Genomic DNA, 19,177 nt, shown 5'->3' on the forward strand with positions numbered 1-19,177 from the left:
GCCCTCATTGGGCTCTGGAGGTGAAATCCAATGCTGGTTTTCATCTAGACACACGCTAAAATGAAGAACCTTTTTGGCACTACGCCATGGACTCACTTTGAGAAAACAACCCACCTGTCGATAACATTACAATGGTACCTCGGGTTAAGAACTTAATTCGTTCTGGAGGTCCATTCTTAACCTGAAACTGTTCTTAACCTGAGGTACCACTTTAGCTAATGGGGCCTCCTGCTGCCACGCACCGCCACCATCCGATTTCTGTTCTCATCTTGAAGCAAAGTTCTTAACCTGAGGTAATATTTCTGGGTTAGTGGAGTCTGTAACCTGAAGCGTCTGTAACCTGATGTGTCTGTAACCCGAGGAACCACTGTATAGCTTTATGATGTCACATGGTTGACATATGGATGTCACAATCACCTGTCATAATCCCTTGTTCTCAACAGACATCTGGCTGACTGCAGTGCAAGGAACATTGGTTGGTTCGTTGGGAAGCACTGAGCGTAGGACTGGCAAAATGATTCTTTCTTCCTCCAACATCTGGTGATGAGGAGTCAGGGCAGAAGCAAGCATCAGTGGGAGAAGTCCCTCTCAAAGCCACCCTCAGTCTCATCAGGGAAGAAGGCAGAGTAGTAGTAGTAAGGTAAAGGTAAAGGGACCCCTGACCATTAGGTCCAGTCGTGACCGACTCTGGGGTTGCGGCGCTCATCTCGCTTTATTGGCCGAGGGAGCCAGCATACAGCTTCTGGGTCATGTGGCCAGCATGACTAAGCAGCTTCTGGAGAACCAGAGCAGCGTACAGAAACACCGTTTACCTTCCCGCCAGAGCGGTACCTATTTATCTACTTGCACTTTGATGTGCTTTCGAACTGCTAGGTTGGCAGGAGCAGGGACCGAGCAATGGGAGCTCACCCCATCGCAGGGATTCGAACCGCCGACCTTCTGATCAGCAAGTCCTAGGCTCTGTGTAGTGGTAATAATAATAATCATGTCTGCAGCTCATTACAGCAGGGAACCGGTGGAGTAGCCAAGGCAGAAACGGACCCTGCCCTCCTGCTCATCATTTGATATAACAGGTGATTTCAGATTATGGACAGGTAGCTATTGGTTGGGGGCAATAGGATCACAGGCCAAATTGGACTCCCCTGGTGGCCAAGACTGGCCAACAGGCCAGAGGTTCCCCATCCCTGACGTAACTTAAAAGATTGCAAGGCTATCTCTCTGATTCTCCCTATATATCCTGGAAATCTGATCCAGGGAATGGCGGTAACTTCCAGAGCAGATGGCACAGAGAAACGAGGAATCAAGGGGGGGAGGCGGGATCTTCTGCCCTTACATTAGCAGTTGTCTCCCTTGGATCAAAGTCTATTCCACAAACAGAACAGCAGCGCTGGACTTCACCCTCTGCCTCTCGGTCACTAGTTAGAGAAGAGAGGATAAATACAGATGAGCCAACGGCAAGATACACAGCTCTTAGAAGCAGCCTACCTCAGTCAGATGCGACACAGAGTTGTTAACCTCTTGGCAACTTGTCATTAACTTTACTGGAAAGACCTCATTCCTGTCCCAGAAATCATACATATACTTCCCAGTATCAAATGTTAATGACTTGTCCACATTGCATTAAGATGAATCTGATGGATGGCATTGATGAGTGGCTGCAATAATGAATGTAGGTATGGCATCTCAAGCTGTATGTTTGACTACAATTATTGGATTACTGGAGCTGTCAGGTACCAAAGGTTCAAAACTCTGCATATCCCACATTACAAGGAAGTATTTTATTACACCCAAAGGTGTTGGCTCATCAGCAATTCATTTCCCCCAGACATTTCACAGTTGAAATTACCATTTCCCCTTTAGCCTGTACCATAAATCAACTCTTCTTCTGTTTGCCAGATACCCTAGCTGGTATTCAACCAATCCATAATGCTATTCAACATCAGCTATGTGTAACTAAATTTCTGGGATCACTGTTGCCCTTCCTCTTGCCTTTATTGACATGTTTCTCTCAAACTGAGTCAAATGCTCTCGTTTATTGCACAGTCAGAGATATTGAATATTGTATTTATTATCCTGAATTAAAAATCATTATTTACATGGGCAGATAATTACAGGGTGTCTGATAGACCTGAGCTGAAGTTTCTCAGAAGATACTTTTCTAAGAAGATTTCTGATACTTTTCTTTTTCTCAGCCCCCGTTTAAAAAAAAGACACCTTTTTCTGAATACTCACCGCCATTTTTTCTTTTTGTGGTGGCCACTGCTCCCCTCCCTCAGGAGTTCTCCAGAACGAAACAAGGGGCATTATTGTGGAGACTACAAAATGGAAACCAGGCTGCCAACCAGACTGATTCTGCCACTCATAGTAGCAGCAACTCTCTTCAAAAGAAGGAAGTTGTGCTACTTCTAACACCATTGGTGAGCCCCCCTCAAAATAAGTGGAGAATATCTCCTCCACATAGAGAAATTTGTTGAAATCCCTCCCCGCCCCCACTTTCTCTGCCTACAAATAGGACCGACAGTTCTGAGAGGCCATTTGTGCACAGCTCTAGTGCTTTAGCCACATCCCTTTGCTCTTTTATTGGTTCTCTGATTATGTACAGTGAATGCTGAACTCCTTCCAGTTTTGCATACAGCAAATAATTACCACATTATTGCTTATGAGTTAGCTTATCTCGCAGTTCATGTGTAAACAAGGGAAGTCAAGAGCCACAATTATCCAGTAACTTTACTTTGTTTCTGGGTTTGCTTGATTTCCTGCCTAAACCACCGAAAGGAAGTTCACGAACACTTATCTCAGGATATAAGTTTGTGCCAGAAGCATGGAGTGTTATGGGGAAGAGGTGAAGTGGGTTGCAAATGGCCATAACTTTTATTGGTTATGAAGGAATGGGTTTCTGTGCAGTCAGTTTGAAACAGGACCCAACCCCCCCTTTTCTTCTTTCTCCAAGAAAGCATTTCTAAAATGCATAAACTTGAGCTGTTGAGCAAATGCATAACAAGAACATAGCTGTATAAACAAAGCTCTCTCCTTTATCAGTCACGGCAACGGATGATCTTGGCTGTTCCAGTGGAGTAGGGATGACATGTCTAGGTCTTATCTTACGTCCTGACCACACTCTGACGCACAGACTTAGTCCGGGAACAGCACCAGAGTATGTTCTTGGAGTTGGTGACCTCTTGTTCCAAGATAAGAATATAGGAACAGGAATACCCTTTTATGGTCAGGAATACAGGAAGGAAAGCCCTTTTATGGTTAAGAGTACCGGAGCAGGAACATCTGTGATGTCAACCTGCGTGTATAAGCTGATGTGGCTGGATTCCTGGGGGAGGGGGGAGAGGGTGCCTGGAGGATATATATACTGCATGAAATTTCTGATTTCTTTGGACTTGCTGTGGACTGACCACGAAAGTGCCTTTCTGCTGCTCCGGAGAGCAGAAATAAAGAACTCTTTCTCTGAACCAACCCTCGGTGTCATTTGACTTCCTCCCTCCCTCCCGGGAGCAATGCAGACCCAATCGGTGAACTCCAATAAGGCTACAGTTATAGCAGAGATAGGGAATCATTTTGAGCCCGGGGCCACATTCCATTCTGGGCAGCCTTCCAGAGGGCCACATGCATACCCTCCAACATTTCTCCGATGAAAATAGAGATGTCTTAAGGAAAAACAGGACATTCCAGGATCCAATCAGAAACTGGGATGGCTTCCGTAAATCTGGGACTGTCCCTGGAAAATAGGGACACTTGGAGGGTCTGCACAAGCAATGAATGTGAATTTTACCTTTTGCACAGTAGGGTAATATCATCAAGCACTCTCATATCGCTCTCTTTCCTTCCTCCAGTAAAGAAAGAAACATCGTCAGAGCCAATTGTTGTTCTCATCCTGAGGTAAAGTTCTTAATTCGAGGTACTGCTTCTGGGTTTGTAACCCAAAGTGTTTGTAAACTGAGGTACCACTGTATCTGAATGAGGGGAAGAGAAGGAGGCTGAATGGAATGCAAGCAAAGGTTTTCCCTCTCAGCGAGCCCAGGGACCAGATGAGAGTGCAGGCGAGGCAGGCTGTAATTTATCCTGAGCAATTTGCACATTTTGAAAATAGACAATATTATCTGAAAATGTGCAGCATACAGTGCTGGGATAAATGAAGCTGACAGTGCTGGGAAAAGAGAAGGGGGAGATGAGGGCATGTACTGAAGGAAATGTGACAGGGAAGTTTAGGGAAAGATTAGGGCAAATAAATAGAACACTGGGAAAGCGACATTTGGCTTGACAGGTGTTGAAATTTGGAGGGGGGGCTACAGCACACAGGTGTAATCTTTCGAGAGGAAGGATGGTTATAAAGTGAAGGCTTGAAGCCAAGACAGGTTTTTGAAGGGGGGAGGTTGACAGAGTGATAGGAAAAAAAAAAACACAAACCCATAGTGAAGGAAAACATCTCATAATATAAGTGAAAGAGAAAATGTGTGAAAAAAAAGGAAGTTGGACAGAAATGTTTCTGCATCTAAGCAGGGAAGGGGAAGAACACAGGATGCAAAAATATGCTTCATGGGGCTGGGACAATCCAAAACTACCACTATGTCTGCTTTCTCCTGCTAAGGTAATTTTTTGGGCAGCCTCAAAGCAGAAGAATAGAAAGACTAAGATAGCTCACAAGATAAGAATTAAAACAGCCTGGCTCACAGCTTGGGCTTATCCTTCTGGACTTATCCTTCCTTCCTTTATCTGTGCATTTTAACATCTTTATTGTGCATTTTGATTTATTTGTACTTTTTAGCTGCAGGATTATAACTATCAACTTACAGATTTGAAAATAAGGGACCAGCAGCCTCGAAAATAAGGGACCAGCAGCCTTGAAAATAAGGGATCAGCAGCCAAAATAAGGTATTTGGGCTTAGCTTATACAGAAATCCTGCACTCATAGAGCCATGCTGCTTTGGCTGCGACTGACTGTTTTGCAGGGGGTTGGACTAAATGATCCTAAGGGTCTACAACTCCCACCAAAGAAGAGTGGCAGACAAAACTGATGAACGACGTCCAGATGGCAAAGCTTACAGGCAGAATTAGAAACCAGGAAGAGGACCTCTTTAATAAAGAATAGGGAAGGTTTATAATTTATTTGAAAAGCTATTGTCAAGAGTTACATACATTAGTAAGATTGACAGAAAACTTGTAGTAAAAATTTGAACTATGGATGGACAAATGATTTATAAAAATAGAGTTATGAAAGGGATGCAGAGGGGGAAATCGCTACATTAAGATGCTGCACTGTTGAAGGGTATGCTAAGCAGCACGTCGGGGCTGCCGTCGTCCTGGCGCGAGGAGTTCCATTGGCCCTTCCCCGCCCGAGAGAGAGAGAGAGAGAGAGAGAGGGAGGGAGAGAGACTCTTGCCCATGCCGCCCGCGAGCCTGGCATGAGGTGGTTGCGGTGCCTCCTCTTCCTCCTCCCTCAGGCCGTCTCTTCAGCCACAGACACCGCTGCCGCTTCCGGCTTCCCCTGGCAGGGCGGCAGAAGTCTCGCAAGAGAGGGGCTCCATGCCCGCCCTCCGCCACCCGTCTCCTCATGATGCGCCCCTGAGGGGGGAAAGGGAGAGACAGAGACACGGTAGCTCATGAGCTCGCTCTCTCGAGGCGGAGGATCCCAAGCCGCTGCTTCCCTCCCAAGCTGGGCGAGCATGAAACCCGGGGAATTTAAAAGACATCATCAGTGCGGGACACAGCACTGGGATAAGGGAGTTTCCCGCCAAATAAGGGACGGTTGACAGCTATGTACAGGATTCTGCTGGTGATTTTTTTGCTAGTTTGGATAACTGAATTCTGCCTTTTTTTAAAATTGCTTTTGGTGCTGTAGTACAAGGAACGGTTAGGAGCTGAGTGTTATACATTGACTGAAATGTATAACGGTTTTGTTAGATTTGCTTATGCACTTTTGTAATGAACCTGATTGTCAGGGATTACTATCCATGTGCGTGGTAATTGCACAAGAGAGGAAGGTCAAAAAAACCTGACTTGATCTAGTAGGTAGAATTTATAATGGAAAACAGTAAGAAGAAAAATAAGGAAAGCAATGGGTGAAACAGTGCTGAAAGTATACTTACAATCTAATTAGGGGCTGCTGCAGAGAAAGTTCTCTCTTGGACCGGACTGCCGTTCCTCACATTTGTGAGGTTAACGGAACTGCCAAGTTAATTATTTTCACTCATTAAAATTTCATTAACTAAAGAACTAACTCATTAATTGGTGTGTATGTATGCATATACACTGTGGTAGCTCTTAGAGAGGCTACAGGTTAGAAGGGTCACCACACCTCCAAGTGTGATGGAGACACATGTTGCCAGCATTGCTAGATTCTTAAGCAAAAAGCAGAAGGGAAGGGAATTTGGGGGGTCTAGATGATGCTATAGAATACTGTTTTGGTGGTGGGAAGGACTGGTGGGGATGGAACATTTTCTACGCCTCAGCTTGGCTTAGGAAATTTGAGTGCTTTCTGATTGGACAGATGTCAATTTGAATCAAGTTGGGGAGAACTTGCTCTCTTTGTTTATATTCAGCCTTTCCTCCGGGGAGCTCAAGGAAGCATTCTATCAGGCTTTGGGTAATCAGATCCCTCCCCCTGCAAATAAGCAGATCAAATGAAAGGAGCATTCGTACCAGTTAGTTTCTTTAATGATGCATATATCTCTAGAAATGGCGTTGCTCCCAGTAAAGGTTTACCCCCTCCATCCCGATTAATCTAGGTCACACCTATGGCAGGTAATCTGAGCTTGTTGCCGCTGCACATTCTGTTCTATCACTTTCCAAGCCTGTCTAGTCTTAGGTGGAGAGGGGTTAGGAATGCTGTCCAAGGACACTGAATCTGCCAACTGTCTCTCTCCTGGTGTTTCCTCTTCTAGCGGTTCTCTCCCAGTATTTTCCAGCTTTTCCCCTCTGGACTATGCCCCTCTTCAAACCAATATTCTAAATCAATACTGTCCTCCTGCCCTTGGGAAGGTTCAGAAGAAGGGGGGCGGGCCCCCACCATTCCTCCTCAGTCCACCCCCTGAATCATACACTGGGTCCTTAGGCAATCTCCCATTCAGGCATTGCCCAGACCCAGCTTCACCAAGGTGGCTGCATAATGTGTCCCTGGACCATGCTTTAGCATGCTTGTCTTCACCTCCTGTTTCCCATCAGGGTGGGGCACCAACAATGAGAGAAGGGGAAAGGCATAAGAACATGGGGGAGTGTGATAATGGCAAACTTTGGGGGTATTATTTATGGATAGACTAACAAGTTGCTGTCTCTTTGGACAAAAAGCTGGTATGTAAATGTAATTATAAATAATGAAGGGGCAGCAGAGGATACTATATGGAACATACAACAGCTCTAAAGCAATGTTTCCCAAGCTTGGGTCTCCTGCTGTTTTTGGACTACAACTCCCATCATCCATAGCTAATAGGACCAGAGGTCAGGGATGATGGGCATTGTAATCCAAAAACAGCAGGAGACCCAAGCTTAGGAAGTACTGCTCTAAAGTGTGAATGCAGAATAGGCTGGTCTTCTTTCTCTAAATAAAACAGGATAGTCCAAGATATACTGTGTGTGTGTGTGTGTGTGTGTGTGTGTGTGTGTGTGTGTGTTAGTTATATTCAATCATTCCTTGATTCATTCTCTGGACATTTTGTCACTTCTTAAAGATATGAGCCAAAATAATAAAATGAGTTATAAACAATACAGAAGACACACCATTTAAAACCATAATATAAACACACAGAGAGAACACATTATGGAATACTTTTGCAAAAATACTAGCAGACCACAAGCAGTAGCTGTCTGTTTTTCCCCATTTGCCCATTCGAATTAATATATTCTGCACAGCCCGGTTCTTCTACAGTCCGTATTTCTTTGTCTCCCTTTCCATTATTTATGAGTATGTATAAAGCTTAGCAAAGCACTTTATTGCTCCTTTGTCACACACCGCAGCTCAGCTTCCCGGTAGAATTGCTGCATGAAGAAATTTAGGGAAAACACAAATTTATTGAGGCGGCTTCTCCAATAATAAAATAATAATAAAAACAGCTGTGTAGACAACTTCACATGGAGAAACTCTTCTGGTAGTTTGCCTCTGACTGTCCTTGCAAACTCAACTCAAACTTCTTCTCTTGCCCCCTGGAAAACATCTGTCCTCTTCCATCTGCCTTTATCCTCCCACCTTGCTGGTACACATGTAAATTGGTTGGACAAATTGCTTCCTGCCATGCCTCAGTGAATGCTCGTCTAAGGACCTGGTAAAAAGGCCAAAGGAATAGCTTGATCGTAAAGGATGGAAATGAATGCCGCCCTGCACATCACTTTGCCACTAGTCTAAGGGCCAAGGTGAAGTTACCCTGCAGGGAGATGGGAGCCCTTTCCTCATGGCTGTCTCCCAAGCCGCCCCAGGAATGTTTGCATATGGAACCCACATAGGTGAGGCCAGTTATTCCAGTCTTTTGCACCCAAGGATCACTGATTGTGTATTGTCTCTGATAACAGACCACACGCTGTGGTTAATTTGGCTTGGATGGTTTGCGTTAAGCTTTGTGTGTTGAGGTCTTCCAGTCACCCCCAAATAATTCACACTTCACACATAATTTTTGTTTAAGGTTTTTGGCATAATTTTGGCCACAACTTTATTAAAATACATAAATGTGAGTGGTTGCTTAGGCATTGGTTATGACTATCTGTCCCCACGCCCAGGGACAGAACTGACTTCCAGATTCCAGCGAAAGCCAATAAGGGAAAACAAGGGAGAGCATGGAGCCGGGCACCAGACCCTCATGCTCCCGGGGGGGTTGCACAGCCCTAAGCCCCATTCAGGGGTACGGACAAAAGAATGGCGAACCCCTGGATTCCTTTAACGGAATTCCCTTGCAGCAGTAGCATTGGAGGGGTAGGCACCGCCAATCCTTACCCCTCCACCAACCAATTTTTTAACCAATGCCTAACCACAACCTTAAAAGTAGTGACGATTTGCTACGCAGTAGGCAAAAACAAAATGGCACCAGCCAATCAGCCAATTGGACAAAATTCCTACCAGGTCCCTGCCCCAAAAGCAGGCGACCCCATGACAGGCATAGCAAGGTCAACCAAGATCCTTAAAATTAGGGAGAGTGGGTGGGTGATCCGATGCACACAGCAAAAGTGCCCAGTCAGAGCTGCGTGACTTCATTTTATAACCTTTGGTCCAACCCACTAAATGGCAACACCAAAATTTGCCCAACAACTCAACCGCCCAATCACTGCGGATGGTCATCCAAACTAACCCGTCCAGCAACAGAGGGGCCCCACCGCAACACGTGCTCTCTATGAATGAGAACATGCTTTATAAGCCCTTCACCCAAGTAAAGTGAAATGGGGGATTCCTAGATGCAAAGACACCGTCGTTTATCAGTATCTTTTTGACACGATCAAAGGATCACATTCAATGAAACCGGTGCGCTAGTAGAAGGCAGTACAAGGGTTCCCACTAGTACATTGGAGCTATTCCCGCTTTCCTCTGCTCTGAAGGGTTGGGTATCCTCATCTACTGGAAAAGTACCGTAAGTTTGAGAGAGGATGGACATTGATTTGAGAGGGGTGGAGGGGAATAACCTGCCAAGACTGATATATGTTAACATACAAAAATAATTATCACCCACTGACCTATTTTTCGAGCCTTTTCTTCTCTCTCCTCTTTAATGTTTTTAATTAACACCATGGATTTCTCAACAGCGTGCTTTCGTGTTCATTATAGGTGTTAATTGCAAACTTGGACAAAGATGAGGAAGAAACTTAGGTAAACATCATAACTCTGCAGGGTGTACAAGGGAACAATTAGCTGAACAGTTGTTTTATCACATTATGCATTAAAGTTTTACAACTCCTTCTTTCTTTCCTAGGGCATTTTAGAAATTTCCCCCTGATGAAGCAAACCCATTCCTTCTCTCCTCATCTATGGCAATGCTGCCTGCCTTTTCCGGGCCCAAACAGCAACTTCCTGCGGCATTTGGATACATGAACCCAAACATCCGATTTGTTTTGGTTCACATTTAGTTGTCCCAAAGCTACTACTACACAGAAATGTGTATGTTTCTGTGACACAATTTTACATTTATCAATGCAGAAAATTATGAGGGACAGGGTCAGGGCAGGCTGGACCATTAAGGCAGATGGGATACTGCCCTGCCAAGCTCAGTCTGCCCTCAACCAGCCCCAAGCTGCCTGCCTTATTACCAACAGCCAGTTCAAGTATCAATCCTTTCCTTCTTAGTCTTGGTGTTGCCTTGGTAGAACTCAACAGGGAGGAGGATAGAGACAAAACTGGAATTAGTTGGCTGTGGGTAAAACCTCAGCACCTAGGACTTGCTGATCGCATGGTCGGCGGTTCGAATCCCCACGGCGGGGTGCGCTCCTGCCGTTCGGTCCCAGCGCCTGCCAACCTAGCAGTTTGAAAGCACCCCCGGGTGCAAGTAGATAAATAGGGACCGCTTACCAGTGGGAAGGTAAACGGCGTTCCGTATGCTGCGCTGGCTCGCCAGATGCAGCTTGTCACGCTGGCCACGTGACCCGGAAGTGTGTGCAGACAGGGCTGGCTCCCGGCCTATAGAGTGAGATGAGCGCACAACCCTAGAGTCTGGCAAGACTGGCCCGTATGGGCAGGGGTACCTTTACCTTTACCTTTACCTTCAGTGCAGAGGGACGCGGGTGGCGCTGTGGGTTAAACTACAGAGCCTAGGACTTGCCGATCAGAAGGTCGGCGGTTCGAATCCCCACGATGGGGTGAGCTCCCGTTGCTCGGTCCCTGCTCCTGCCAACCTAGCACTTCGAAAGCACGTCAAAATGCAAGTATAAAAATAGGTACCGCTCTGGCGGGAAGGTAAACGGCATTTCTGTGCACTGCTCTGGTTTGCCAGAAGCGGCTTAGTCATGCTGGCCACATGACCTGGAATCTGTACGTCGGCTCCCTCGGCCAATAAAGCGAGATGAGCGCCGCAACTACAAAGTCGGCCACGACTGGACCTAATTGTCAGGGGTCCCTTTACCTTTACCTTCATTGGATCAGGCTCCCCCTACAGTTGGCCTTTTGCCCTAGCAATCCCAATTAGCACCAGCCACCACTGAATAGGTAGAGGAGGTCTCTTAATTTAATCTATACTCCTCACACCTCTCAATTTTAGCCATATCCCCACAAGGGTAGGCTAGAGCTTGGTGAACTCACCTTGCATCAACTATTTTGGCCCTTTTGGTCCCTTCCCATGATACTATTCTGTGATTTTCCACCACCACAGAAGAACTGCTTAGTTTTTCCAAGAAATTATGTCCTGGGCCTTTTCGAGCTCCTGATAGCATCATCACAACCACAACAGAGTCTGAACACCACCCACCAACTTGAGCTCCTGAACCCTGCTTTGCCATCTCTTTGTTGCTTTGGATATGACACAATCAGCTTCCCAGGTGCCAGGGACCTTGGGAAATTAAGATTTACCAGAGCACTTGAGTGTCGCGACACACAGCGTGAAAAGCTCTGGTCTACAGGTCTTTTAAATATTGCAAAGAGCTTTCCCAGAAGGGCAGAGATACTGGAAGGCCAAGTCCTGCCAGGCCTTTTAAAGTCTGAATTTGTTCAGACAATATCCCTCCAAACTCTGGGAGCTGCCCTGGGTCCTAATTTGCCTTTTGGCTAATAGGTTCATTGTCACCTGCTTGTGAGCCCTGAGCCCAAGCAGAACAGGATAGTAAGTATAGATATCAGGTGACTTGGGAACTACGTATCCAGGGCTCCTGGCACCTGAGATGATGCTGAAGCAGCCTTCAAGCACCAAGTCACGAGATGAAGACAACCTGAGTCAGAGAAGAAGCAGTTGGGGACCACCCAGGTTATAAATACAGCTGAGCATTTCAGCTGGACAATTTTTTATATTCTGAGCTAGGCAAAAATCAAACTTCAGCAGCATCAGTTGAGCAGAAGTTGAATAAATGCATGGTTATGACCTCATAAATGAGACCTTAACTCCTAAGTTTGCTTATAATTGCTTGACACATAACAGAAAAGGCTGTCTTCCTACATTTATCTTCTTGAATCTGAGTAATAGTTAAATAGCACGCAAAGCATATAAAAACGGGCCCAGCCTCAGTTTGTACCCATGTATTCTATTTTATAAATTATGTCCAACATGTTTGGACTAGTTCTCAGACCTGAGAAGATAATATTCATTTTCAAAGTTACATTTCCAGCAATTAAATGTCATATTGACCATGTAGTCAGCCTCCCAAATATCAAGACTACGAAATATTACCTTGCACTGTGCTGCCTGATATTTAAACACAGAGTTATTACAGCACTAAAACATAATTCCAATTTTATGACATACTTTCTAATCTGATATGAGAACTTTCAAAGCTCTCTAAGCAATTTTTTACTTAAGAACAGCCAAACAAGACTCAACTGTGATGCCATCACATCAATTTTGCTTTTTTTCTTATTTGATAATACAGGGGAGAGGGGAGAAAGAGATGTGGGGGTGTTACTTTCAACTGCAATCACACTTTTTAATATAATATCTAGAGATAGGCAGGATTGTCATTTGTGCTGCATGCTTTTTTCTGTTTGGAGATAAATTGTTATCGGAAGTGTTAAGAAAATAAATAAAGAAACATTTACTAAATAGTTTAGTTAGATTTGAGCAATGCAAAGTTATACTGCTGGACACATTTTACATATGAATGAGCACCTGAAAATACCACATTCCTCCCCCCCCCTTTTTAAAGGTGTTATTTTGTTCAACAGCACAGGAGCCAGGAATGGGGTCACACTCAGTAGGCCCACCTCTGACATCCAGCACATCTCCCAAGATATCCTATATTCTTGGGCATGCAGCAAGAACATCTGGAAGAAGAGGCATTCACACACATAGTTGTACCCATGAAGGCTTCCCTGGAAACCAGAACCATCCCTACTCCTTGCCTGCATGTTGCTGAACGTGGGAGCAAAGAATAGGAGTAGACAAATCTGTCCATTTCACTTCCTCTCAATTTTTCATCCTAAATTCTGTTCACTGAGGGCTTTTTAAAAAAAGAAAAAAGAAAAGAATAATGCACATTTCTCCTCCTGTACATAGTTTTGTATGCAATTTAGTTTGGCAGAGGAATTTTTTTTGCAAGCAAATTCCCCTAACAGAATGCAACTCTGTATGCTATTTTCACTAGTGTACACATTGTGGTACACCTTCGGTCGAGGATCTGCATTGCAAAATGTGGAGCATTGCAACTTTCAAAGGAGAAGGGTGTTTCAGTTTGTAGATTGGTTCAGGAAATACAGATTTGGCAAGTTTGAATGAAAACAAGAACTGAATGACTATATCTCGCATGCCTTCCATAAAATGCCTCAATAAGATTTTTGAGTTCCCCCACTTCTTCTTCACTTCATTGGCTGCCATTGGTGGCAATGGATAATTGTGAAGTAGGAGGACATTGTTCTTACATTTTTACCTATCAGATTTTGCAGGGAGGGGGAGATAAAGCAGCCACCATTACTGTTTTTAGTGGCATCCACAAATCTATTCATTTAGTTTGTGCCCAGAGGATAGTATTCTCAACAGCTTTCATGTGAAAACAGCTATGAGGTTGTGTGTATGCGCATGCGTCCATGCACATGGAATAATTTCCTACTGAGCAATAATTCTTTTGCATCCCAGATTTTTTTTCCTTATGGAGAGATGCATACACATTTAAGTCAGCAATCTGATTGAAAACGTTCTCCCAACAACCAGACCGTTGGCCGTGCATAGTAAATTACCTTAATAAGAGGCTTACAGAATATGGAAGCGCAAGATATGAAAGTAATGAAATGCCTCCTACATTCATGTTGTCGGGCTGTCACTAAGGGTGAAGACAGACATACCCTGTAAATGCAGTGGAACTGCTTTTGATACACATTATCCGTCCTGCAGACAAAGGCCTCCATGAAATGCAGCAAAATTGTGTTAGGAGCATAAGATACTTAAAAGCAATGGTGGCATGCAAGAGGAGGGGGAGATGTGGTGGTATTGCCCTGGATAAAGGTAAAGGGACCCCTGACCATTAGGCCCAGTCATGACCGACTCTGGGGTTGCGGCGCTCATCTCTCTTTACTGGCCGAGGGAGCCAGCGTACAGCTTCCGGGTCATGCTGCCAGCATGACTAAGCTGCTTCTGGCGAACCAGAGCAGCACACGGAAACACCATTTACCTTCCCACTGGAGCGGTACCTATTTACCTACTTGCACTTTGACATGCTTTCGAACTGCTAGATTGGCAGGAGCAGGGACTGAGCAACGGGAGCTCACCCTGTCGTGGGGATTTGAACCGCCAACCTTCTGATCGGCAAGTCCTAGGCTCTGTGGTTTAATCCACAGCGCCACCCGCGTCCCTAATCTTAATTTAATTCTCCATATTTTGCAGAAATTTCTGGTTTTTTCAATAGCTTACGTTTCTTCTAATAAACACATTTCATGTACAGTTTTGACTAATGTGCATACTTTGGCAAGCGATTTCCCCAAAATATAATCTATTTTGTGTGTGCTAGTTTCACCAATATATTTACTTTTATGCACTTTCCCCCAAGGTACACGTTTTTTAAAACATGGGTTGGTGAACTGCATTGCAAATTTCAAAGAATGTTTCATTTTGCATATTGTTTCCGAAGTGCAAATCTGATATATTTGACTTCAAATGAGATCTGAATCCCCTATCTATTATCCAGAGTTAGCCATATTTAGAACCGTACCTTGAGACATCAAACATTCATTAGCATTCAGAAGGATGTGATAGCTCAGGACAGAGAAATAAAAAACCCTCCCTCTTTGCTCTCTGGGTCCTGCCTCAGTTGAAAATCCTGCTATAAATCTCATTGTGACACTGGTTAAAAACCAACAACCATTAAACAACTCCCTAGCAGCTCTTCTTCATTTACATAATCAAACACGGCAGCATTTGATCCAAGCCTTCTTTGATATACAGTATTTTAATTAATTTTAAGGGGTTTTTATTTTTTAAAAATCCCATGGACCAGCATACATAAGAATCAACTTTTTAATTAATGCCTTTTAAAAAAATGCTGAATAAACAGGATAACCACCAGGAAATACAGTGGTACCTCAGGTTACATACGCTTCAGGTTACATACGCTTCAGGTTACAGACTCCGCTAACCCAGAAATAGTGCTTCAGGTTAAGAACTTTGCTTCAGGATGAGAACAGAAATCGTGCTCCGGCGGCGCAGCGGCAGCAGGAGGCCCCATTAGCTAAAGTGGTGCTTCAGGTTAAGAACAGTTTCAGGTTAAGAACGGACCTCCGGAATGAATTAAGTACTTAACCCGAGGTACCACTGTAGTAGGTTTCTTTTTTCTTTGCATCATAGAATTGTGGAGTTGGAAGGGACCACAGTGGTAATTGAGTTCAACCTCCTGCAATGCAGGAAACTTTTTGCTCAATTTGGGGCTCAAACCCATCGCCCCTGAAATTCAGAGTCTCGTGCTCGACCGACTGAGCTGTCCCTCACTTTCACATCCCACATCTTCTCAAATATTTCCACTGGAACCAAAGAAGAAATGGCAACATTTGATCCCAGAGCATCTCATCAAAAACTTTTTTCAAGTGTTTAGGTCAATGTTAATGCATTGTGTTGCCCATGTATGAAAGGCAACAAATTACTTGCGGTGCATTTTGCAGGACTCAGGGGAACAAATTATTGAAGCCCTTTGTGCATGCTTCATAAGCTTGCTGGTGATCTCTGAACAGTGGGCAATAAAGGTTATTGGATTTTATATTTTGTGAGAAATGACTCTTTTAATAGGTGCGTTCCATTAATTGGTATTCATTTAGGGGGAAAGCGCTTGCCTGCATTTTTATTAGATTAAAAAAAATAATGATTCATGTTTCCTCCCAGTTCTCCCAAAATGTCAAAGTCAGAAGCTGTGAAAGTGATCTTGCTTTTTAGCGTGAACTTCCATAACCTTCTGAAGGCTCAGAGGCAACATTTTTGAAGAACAGAAGGCTTTTCACAAATTTCAATTAACTGTGCAAAGCTTTCTCCTTCTTGTCCCTTTCTCCTATAATTTCAAGGTTTCTCATCACACTTTGGTGCATTTGTATTTTATTTTATTTTATATTTTTTCAACTGGTGGACTAGTAGTTTTGAAGAATCCTCAGTGGAAGTGGCAGCAGCAGACTAGAGGACGCATTGAATGCCCCTCTGAAGCATATTTTCTGGGTCTGCACTTCTGTGATCCATTTGTCATGCTTTCTCTTCTAAATAGCCATGGAGATGCAATCACACAGCCGCAGGGCGGATGCCACTTTTCATTGCTCTCCAAATCCCAGACCAATGTTCTGTCCGTCATGCCCTCTACTCTCTCATTGTGTTGATTTCCACAGTAGAGGATACATGTGCACAACAGGTCCCCAAGGTAGGAAGGGAACAACAACCAGCTACTCTCCTTGCAGGGATATTTTTAAGCACTTGGTCCAGAAAACAGAGTACTGCACGTGGTAGGGAAGACAAGTTTACTCAGAAAGGAAGTCCCACTGATTTCAATGAGGCTTGTGCCCAGGTAAATGGGTATAGAGGAGGCATGGGCAACCTTGGCCCTCCAGATGTTTTGGGACTACAACTCCCATCATCCCTGACCACTGGTCCTGTTAGCTAGGGATGATGGGATCTGTAGTCCCAAAACATCTGGAGGGCAGAGTTTGCCTATGCCTGGTGTAGAGTTACAGCCTTCTGTATGTTTTCGTACATTGTACATTGCGATGCACAACTGAAAGGATGATAAAAAACAACAACAACCTTGAGAGACCTACACTGGCTCACAGTATGTTTCTGAGCACAATTCAAAGTGTCGGTGCCATAGCTGTCAACCGTCCCTTATTTGGTGGGAAAGTCCCTTATCCCAGCGCCTTGTCCCTTTGCTATCCCTTATTGATGATGTCCCTTAAACTTCCCAGGTTTCAAAGGAAGCAGCTCCTCTCCCTCCCTCCCTGCCGGCCAGGGAGGAGGGGGGCTCCAACTGTGTTGCTTGCCTGCGTTGCTCACCCAATAAGGAGTCCAAGAACGACTGGGGGGTGGAGCTTGCATGCCTTGTGCCAATCAAACCGGCCGTGTTGCCTGGGGACTTGCCTTTGCTCAGTGCTTCCCAATGGAGAGGTGACAGTGGTTTTCCTTGCTGCATCCCCTAGCTGGGTTGCAGCGCTGTGGGAACCATTGCTTGAGGCTTTGTTTGGCTGCTGGCTGGGCTTTCTGCCTTTGGCTCTGAGGGGCTCAGAAGCTGAACCTCCCTGTGCTCTGAAAATCCCTTATTTTGGCTGCTGGTCCCTTATTTTTGAGGCTGCTGGTCCCTTATTTTCAAATCTGTAAGTTGACAGCTGTGGTTGGTGCTGACCTTTAAAGTTCTAAACAGCCTCAGCCCAGTATATCTGAAGAAGCATCTCCACCCCCGTTCAGCCCAGACACTGAGGTTCAGCTCCAAGGGCCTTCTGGTAGTTCCCTCACTGCGAGAAGCGAGGTTTCAGGGAACCAGGCAGAGAGCCTTCTCGGTAGTGCTACCAGCCCTGTGGAAGGCCCTCGCATCAGATGTCCAGGAAATAAACAACTATCTGACTTTTAGAAGACATCTGAAGGCAGCCCTGTTTAGGGAAGTTTTTAATGTTTAATGTTTGATGTTTTATTCTGCTTTTAATCTGTTGGGAGCCACCCAGAGTGGCTGGGGAAACCCAGCCAAATGGGCGGGGTATAAATAAATTATTATTAAGGTAAAAGTAAAGGGACCCCTGACCGTTAGGTGCAATCGAGGACGACTCTGGGGCTGCGGCGCTCATCTCGCTTTGCTGGCCGAGGGAGCTGGCTTACAGCTTCCGGGTCATGTGGCCAGCATGACTAAGCCGCTTCTGGTGAACCAGAGCAGCACACGGAAACGCCGTTTACCTTCCCAGTGGAGCAGTACCTATTTATCTACTTGCACTTTGTGCTTTCGAACTGCTAGGTTGGCAGGAGCAAGGACTGATCAACGGGAGCTCACCCCATCACAGGGATTCGAACCGCCAACCTTCTGATCGGCAAGCCCTAGGCTCTGTGGTTTAACCCACAGTGCCACCCGCATCCCTAAATTATTATTATTATTATTATTAGCTAGCCTTCAATGTGTGACTCTCCCTCCCTCTCCTTGAACACTGTGTGTGCTTGGAATAGATATAAGGCCATTACAAGTGGGACTCTCAAGTGACTGAAACTTTCAGGCTTGGTTCATAAGTTACCCTATGTGGCAGAAGCACCGAGGCCCCATCAATTACCTGTTATGCCTGTAATGAAGAACCATTATCCACACCTACCAAAACGGATTGTCACTTTAGAGAAAATTGTGAATCTATTATACAGTACCTAATGCATGCTTCTTTCATTTTGGACAGGCTACTAGCCTTTAGTGTTGCCTGGGGTCACAGGAAAACATTTAAGCTGCATTCCCTGGCTCATGAGAATTTTTTATCAACAAGCTTCAGGAATCTTAATAGTTTTAGCCAGACATTTTTCAAGATACAGTGGCACCTCTAGTTACAAACTTAATTCATTCTGGAAGTCTATTCTTAACCTGAAACTGTTCTTAACTAGAGGCGTGCTTTTGATAATGGGGCTTCTTGCTGCCGCTGCACTGCCGGCACACAATTTCTGTTCTCATCCTGGGGCAAAGTTCTCAACTCGAGGTTAACTCTTCCAGGTTAGCAGAGTTTGTAACCTGAAGCGTTTGTTACCTGAGGCATTTGTAACTCGAGGTACCACTGTATAGACTTGGGAGGGGAGTCCAAAGGTTTAAGAATTACATATTTTGAATAACCAGTATGGGGTATGTGAGCCAGGATCTGTAGAACTAATTCCACATGCCAAATGGGAGTTTGGAGATCATGCTTATTTCAAAAAGCAAGTACCACAATGAAATCTTTAATAATATGTTGTTTTTTAAAAAATGGCAAGCCCTCCCCAATGCTACATGGGGAGGTGTTTTTGTGAAGCAGTTTTTTATTATGACCTAGAGCAAGGGAAAACAACATGGGGACCTCTAGATGTTGTTGGACTACAACTCCCATCAGCCAACATGGCTGATAGTCAAGGATGATGGTAATTGTAGTTCGGTAACCTCTGGATGGCACCAGATTGCT

The sequence above is a fragment of the Podarcis melisellensis genome, assembly GCF_964234715.1.
Source record: "Podarcis melisellensis genome assembly, chromosome: 3".
Lineage (NCBI taxonomy): Eukaryota > Metazoa > Chordata > Lepidosauria > Squamata > Lacertidae > Podarcis > Podarcis melisellensis.